This window comes from Metopolophium dirhodum, chromosome 2 (genome assembly GCF_019925205.1).
Source record: "Metopolophium dirhodum isolate CAU chromosome 2, ASM1992520v1, whole genome shotgun sequence".
In the NCBI taxonomy this organism is placed as follows: Eukaryota; Metazoa; Arthropoda; class Insecta; order Hemiptera; family Aphididae; genus Metopolophium; species Metopolophium dirhodum.
The window spans coordinates 38,106,889-38,115,001 of record NC_083561.1 but is presented as its reverse complement, the minus strand read 5'-3'; positions in this window follow the sequence as shown (position 1 = coordinate 38,115,001).

The window sequence follows — 8,113 nt, the reverse complement described above, 5'->3', positions numbered from 1 at the left end:
TTTTATGGGTGAAAAATAATTAAAAAGTAAAATAATATATAATATATAATTATATTATATATATTTTTTAATTGTTTGTTATATTTTAGTTTCTGAGCGGAGCCGATGAATGCATTGATTTTACAATGATGTGTGTTTTTTTATTTTTTTTATTTGTGTGTGTACACGATAATAAGTGTTGAGTTAATCTAGATAAATTATCTAGATAAATATTCTTTTATCTAGATAAATATAGAGAATATTAATTTGCACAGTTATCTAAGATAAAAATCACCGTTATCTAGATGAATTTATCCAGATAATTAAATTTATTAAACGAATTTTATTTATTATAATTTATAGGTAGACAACTAAGTAATTTATTAAGTGTGTAGTATTTACTAATAACTATCGAAATTTTCGATAACATACTATTTAGTTATATTGCTACGAACTTACGGAGAGTGCAATAATCCAATATAAAAAATTTTACCTGATAATTTATCTAGATAAAAAAAAAATTTTATCTTTATCTAGATATCATTATTATAATTTAACTTTATCTTTATCTAGATAACATTATTATAATTTATCTTTACCTTTATCTAGATAAAATTATATTTATCTCGGCTCAACACTGACGATAATTAGTCGAAATAATGCTTCAATTTTCAACTTCAGTATCTTGTTTGATGGGAAAGAGAATCTAGTTGGTGCATTGGGGAGGTCAAAATTTAAAATTCCCAGTAATTTTCAAAAGCGCCGGGAAAAAAACAAAAAAAAAAATTAAGGAAAAACGGGAATTCTTACGCAAAAGGTTTTTGACAAAATCGATTTTGGTTTTGCAGTTTACATTTAGTAACCTTGATTTTTTATTAACTGCAGTAATGAAATGTATTAAATGTATTATATAAATTTTTAACAATAAACAATTATATACTAAATTTGAAAGACAGTGATACCTGTATATACCAGTGTATACCTGTGATAATATTTTCAAGGTTTTGGAGGCTTCGTTATTTTTTTTATATCTGTTTACTAAATGAGTAGAATAAGAAGAACTAAAAACTATTGGAATGCAATATGGAAGTATAATATTAAGGAAGCGTGCAGGTCGCGATGCGTGATTATGAATATTAATAATGATATTATATAGGCGTATGTATCGACGAATTTGCTTGACTTCCTACAACTGCCCACTCGTCCCACAATTATTCACAAAATATATGGCGTCCGATAATATGTACTGCTGCAGGTGTAAAGATTGTACATTTTATTATTTAACAATGTCCATAATAATATTTACGTTATCATATTCATTGGCGTAATTCCATTAAATTTTATCGGTCCAATAATCATAAAGACGAATTATTTAGTCATATATTCAAAGCTCATCGCATCGTTCACTTAAGCTATCTTTTGTTATTTGATTACATACGATCATTCTCAACATAATCTATCTGTATATTTAAATATTTTAAACACTGCCTAATACAGCAATACACCATGCTACTATTATATACTATTATAGTACCTATATGAATAATATACTTATACAGTAATACTATATTTATTATTTTATTTTATTAACATTTAATCACTAGCTTATAATAATAGCTTAATATTGATATAATAAAATATTATATTATTATACTGATTTTTGATATAATATAATAATTGATTTATAAATTGGTATCTATAATATTGATAAGTATGCGATAACATAACGTTATTTTATTATTTGTTCAGTGTTGTGTAAAAAAATCAACAAAACATTGAAACATTATTTTATAGTATTTTGATCAGTTTTTATCACCCACGGCAACTTAGGCCAGTGGGTGGTTTTTAAACTGTAGGGGAGAGAACAGTAGGTGTAAACCCGTGTGTGTAGTTTTGGTAGATTTTCAAGTGGGCACCCGTAGGTATCTGCCATGCCCGGGTGGGGAATGGCGGCACCGGACACCGTGACTTGCCCGAAGAAAAATGACGCCCGTGGACCGAGGTTTGATCCAGCGTCGGTGTGCGTCACAACCGACGCCTTAGTCCGCTCGGCCACTCCGTCCCCCCTTAATAGTATTATATAGTACCTAGAGGTGGGTTGAAATCAAAACATTTCGTTCAAAATCGAGCCAAACCCGAGCCAAAAATGTCGTTTTATACCGAACTTAACACGAACTGAGCTTTTAAATTAAATGTCGCATCGAACGAGTGTATATATTTTTGGAATTCCTACATTTCTTTAGAGTTTTGATTGATTAGATAATTTGAAATTTTTGTTCGAGTTCTGTTCTATTTGGTTTTTTTTTTTTTAAACTAAGTTCGATTTTCCCAACTTTGAACAGTTTGGCGTGCCTCTATTTAGAAGGATTAAAGGTCAGCTTCAGGCTTCAGCTGATTCAGCAGGTACAAGTGCATTATAGATAATTGCACCTACTACATAATACCAGGGGGTGCAAGTGCATCGTCATGTCTCCCTTCCCCTCCCCGCAAATACGTCAAAGTTCTGAAATTATATTTTATTGTGTAGGCACCATTCACATGTACCGCACACGCAGTCATCGATACGACATAATAATAATATTAATATCTCATATCTGAGTTGGTTTTGTGCGTATAAGTAAGCGAACAGCAACAGTACAAGAATATTAGGTAGGTACCTACACTGAACGGCTGAACTCATTGATTTTCGGAGGAGGCGTGCCATCCAGCCAGAATTTATTTTTTAGAGGGGGGAGTGTTTTAGTTTTATATTAAAAAAAATAACACGTTGGGGACTTAACACACTCTCCATTGCAGTCATCAATCTTCATCATAATATATTAACTATATCAAGTATAAAATAGAAGTATAGAACCCGTGTGACGATAAATATTTTGTAAAAATCTCAGTCATATAGTACGCAATACGCATATATTATAAGAAAACAATTTGGTAAGCTTAAATATTTAACCAAACTTTTATATAAATACTCTCTTACAATGGCTCAATATTTAACAGAACTACAGTTTCAAAAACACAAACCTGAGTGTTCATTCGCATATCCTGGAGGAAACAAAATATTATGTTATTAGGTTCTATATCCGAGTACATTGCTAAATGCAATTGATAAAAATGTTAATAATGCTAAAATGTTTAGCATTTCTATGGACAGTACATTTGATACATCGAAGAATGAGCAAGTATCATTTGTAGCTAGGTATGTTGATGAACAAAACTAACGTGTTAAAGAAAGATTACTGGCGCTTAAATCGCTTAAATCGTACTCGTGGTATAGATTTGGCCAATCTATTCAAAGATGTATGTCTTGAACATAATTTAGGTTAGAAAACATATTATGTAATTGGTCAAGCATATGATTCAAATATGCGAGGTTAATATAATGGACTACAAAGCGTTATAAGAGCAGAAAACCCTAGTGCTGTTAATGTTTGGTGTTGGTTGTTGGGCACATAGATTGGACTTGATAGTTGTAGATGCCGTTTCATTAGGAACCGATGTAATTAATCTATTTTAGTAATGTGGAGCAATTGATTGACTTTTTATGTTTCAGAGTCCTGGTTTGGATTTATTTTACGATAGAATATAATTTTAATTCAATTTCTAAATTACGCACTACGCACTAGGACATGATTAAAAAATCAAGTGAATTTATTAATAAAAGTAAATTTAAATTTGAACCATTACCCTCGCAGCGTAGTCGCCAGTCGTAAAAGAAAACTCGTGCCAGGGGAACGTGCCATCAGTGAAATTATCATTAATCCAATTGAAAATTTGAAAATAACAACTTACTATATGCTTCGATTGACTGGATCCATACACAAATTACAGAACCTTTTATTGGTCAATCTTGTTAAAAAAATTCAAGAATCCAGATAATACAACTTTAGGGTTGCTTAAAGATAGTGGACTTTTATGAATAAAAAGGTTCAATGAAGTTAAAAAAGTTTATTGAGGCCGAAACAGCTAGAAGAGAATATTTAGAATTTCGCAAGTATTTTGAAGTATTAGAAAAATGTAAAATACTGCCGACCATACTTCACGGAAAGGGTGAAGTAGGTTCAAGTTCTGAACACTCTGGTAGATCTTAAGAAGATACTAAAAAATCTGATACGGATGACGTAATGGGAATAATTTCCAGTCGGAATTAACCTGATAAAACAATGTAAAATCTTTCCAGTTTAATTTCCACGTTTCAGTACGTTTCACCTATAATAATATTAATAAAAAAAAAACTGTCTTCAAATTTATAATTATATTATATAAAACTTAATTATTTTGTTTTAGGTTATTTGGAAACCATGGCTCTTTAAAATCATTGTTTCCAACCTTGAATACAATTCTGAATATCGCAAAACATTACCTTTTAAAAGTGTAGAAACAGAACGTTCTCTTTCAAAACTAAAAATCATAAAAAAATAGGCTTCGTTCAACAATATACAATAATAGGTTAGAATTTTCTCTGAGCAAGATATCGATCTTGATTGTTTAAAAATTATTTCAATATTTAGTCAAAAGTGTCCAAGTCTTATTTAAAATCTCACATGATATTTTTTTTCAAATATATTGTTAATATACATAATAGTTTTGTAAATTGGCCCCCTATTCTTTTTAATTCTTAAATTAATGGATATTTTGATCATAATATCTATATATTAACTAGCACAGTATTTTTTTTTTTTTTTTGTAGGGGAGGTGAGCCCAATTTTATTACTTGGTGTAACAGATAACATTGGAAATAAGGGCCGAAAAATATTTAATAACTTTTGGTCGATTGGTGGGGATGGGGGGAAGTGTGTTCTGTTGTTTCAACACCCAAAACACACCATTGTTTACTCCACTGCATTATATGTATTAGTATATTTTCTATATAATATATTATTATTTGATATAAAACTAATATTTAATTGTGATTTTCAAACGACCGCCATCGCTTATAACAACACCATTTATAATCGCTATTGCCTGCAGTATGTGCGATTGTTCACTCCCTTAAGGTCACGCGTACATTATATATATATATTATTATAATTCCATCGCTGCGGCGAGTCATTTATAATAATTAATAATATTTTATTATATTACAATAACGCGTATATTATGTGACGTATAAACTATATAAGATGTTTATTATGTACCTACCGCGGACGGGAGGAGAAATCAGTAAAACGAAAACAAACTCGCGACAAGATGATAATATTATGTACGCCATTAAGTATTATTCATATTATGGATAATTTACTATTTTGTTCGTATTAGAAACCGTCCCAAACCGACAACGACGGTGTAAAACTACTATAATATTTTTTATAGCAACGCGTAGAACGTCGTCAATCGTTGTCGTCGTAGTTGTCACTTGCCGTCGTGATATTATAAAAACACAATGGGTCGTCGTACATAACAATACTATAATAATAATAATAATAATAATAATAATTCAAAGCAATGTGCGACAAGCATTATTATTATTTTCTGTGGTATAAGTCATAAGACATAAGGTATTGTACACTGTAGTACATTATACTACATATTACAATATTATTTACTTTGTAGAGATAATATAGGTACGCATATTATATTACAGCAGTAGCGTAGCCAGGATTTCTGAAAGGGGAGGGGGGGCAATAAAAAATATAATATGTATAATATATTATATTGTTTGCACTAGATACTAGATAGTGATGACTTTTTACCTATTATTTCATCAGGTAGGTGTATAATATCAAGTAAACTCTACTGATAAATGAATAATATTTTTAACAACTTTTTATTTAAGTATATTAATTTTTTACGAACAATGAGGTACCCACATATATAAATATTATATCATTATTGTGCCCAAGTCCGATCCAAAACGTTCATTCTTCAAAGGAGATTTTTCTATAAAAGCTGTCAATATTTATTTTTCTATTTAGTCATAAATTCAGTAGAGAATACAGCTGATGGCGTGATCGAGGACAGCCGATTTTTTCCCCTTGGCTACGCGACTGTATTACGGTATTTTCAACTATTTTTTTGGTGCCGATGATCGTTACAGGTGGTCGGCACAATAATATTAATTAATAGGTATTTGGAAAAGTACCCTGGAAACCCACCAACTGCGCTGAAAAAAAATATGTACAATAAACAATGAAGATTGAAAGTTACAATTTATTATACTTAAATATTACATAATAATGTTTAATAAGCTACGTCGTCATTCGTCGTGAAAAAATGCTATTGAATTATTTTTAATTTTAATTTTAAATTCTTAATTGATGTTTTTTTAAATATTTTACTCAACTTGTATTTACGTTTATCTATGTGACAGTACTATATTGACACCTATGTGTATCGCAAACCCATGGATAATATTTATATGAATTTATGCTTGGATTGCATAATATAAATAATAATATACATAGCTTAATTTACATGATAATTATATTTATTATAAGGTGCTTTTTTCCCAGGGTTTTTTTTCCTAGATCAACTTTCTTACATTATTGTGGCTTAGCACAAGCGAGGACTGCGCGCGAGCTGTTGGGGACGTCCATCAATGACGTGTTTTCAACAGAATAATAATATAATATAATATAATGTATACGTTCTCGTACATTTACTTGCAACTTGTAAGTATCATATTATTATTATTAATAATGATTTTATCCTGTGGATACCTAATGAACAATGTGTGTATGTTTATATTTTACATCAGGTACCGACCAACATGTTATATGCATTAAGTATAATATTATATTGTGTGAATTGGAACGCGCGACCTGTAGTACCTGCAGTGTAGACAGTGCATCCTATGATGTACAATAAATAATATTGTTATTATTATACCATATAATAATTTTATATATTGTCGATCGGTCGTCGGTCACGGTAATAATGAAATTGCGCGTCTAACATGACATCGCGTTTGTTATTTTTCCACGTCGCACACGGTGATAGTAATATATAAGACTTTTATAATATTATTATCCTCCTCAAGGTGGCCGTCGCTATCGCTGCTTTTTTTTTAAGCTGCGAAAACTAGTTTTTATATCATTACAATGTATCGCGACAGTAACAATAAAATAATCGTTATTATTACGTCACACATAATATACGCTTCTCCGCCGCCCTGACGTACCAAAAGGTTATTGGAACAATAGGGTCGCTTATGATATTATTACTATTATAATAGGTACACAGAATATACACACACGAGTATTGTGCATAGAAAGGAAATGCGCACGCGCGCTGTCAAGTTTACGCGTGACGGCGGCCTTGGGAGCGTGTGCGCGCGCCAAAGTTCACGAATTTACATGATCCTATCGTGTCGCTCGTCAAGGTCGAGTTTTTGAGAAAATCGTGTCGGTTTTTGTGCGCGGCGGCGAATACGATGATGATGACGACGACGACGACGACGATGACGATTGTGCAGCGGGCGGCGGCTATAATGCGGATAATAATATTAATGTAACAATATAATAAATATCAAAAATAATGAAAACAACGTCGTTTGGTAGGTATGGGCGTATTGCAATATCATTATAATATATTAAAATAATATAATGGGACGCACGGCGGGGAGCGGGACCGTATATGGATGGCGCGCGCTTGCGGATCGTCGAGTTCAACGTTCAAGCTTTATCGTTGAGACGTCACGACGATGGCGACGATATTATTATAATGGCAGGCGGTGTGTCCGGATTGTCCGAAACGATTAGCGACCAAGACATGTAGACAGACTTGCAACAAATGTGCATGGGATTATTGTATATTATCTACTAATTATATTATTATTTTAGTTATTTTAGTTTACTGAAGATTGATAATTTTATTATTTCAGAGCTTCCCGGTAACAACTATTCTAGAATTTTAGTTGCATTACCATATTATATTGTATTGTTTAACTACACGTGTTTTTACCTACGTACACTAAATTATAACATAATATTATAAAAACAAAAGGAAATCGTGTATATTTAATATTTATTTATGTATTTATATTTTCGTCATGTGAAAAATGTGCATTTCAAATTGAAATTATTTAATCTATATTACCTATCTATTTGATGAGTTTATAATTCAAATCGTGAATTCATGCCCCCCCACACACACACACGATCGTGTTCAGCGTTTCGATATAAATAAATATAAAAAA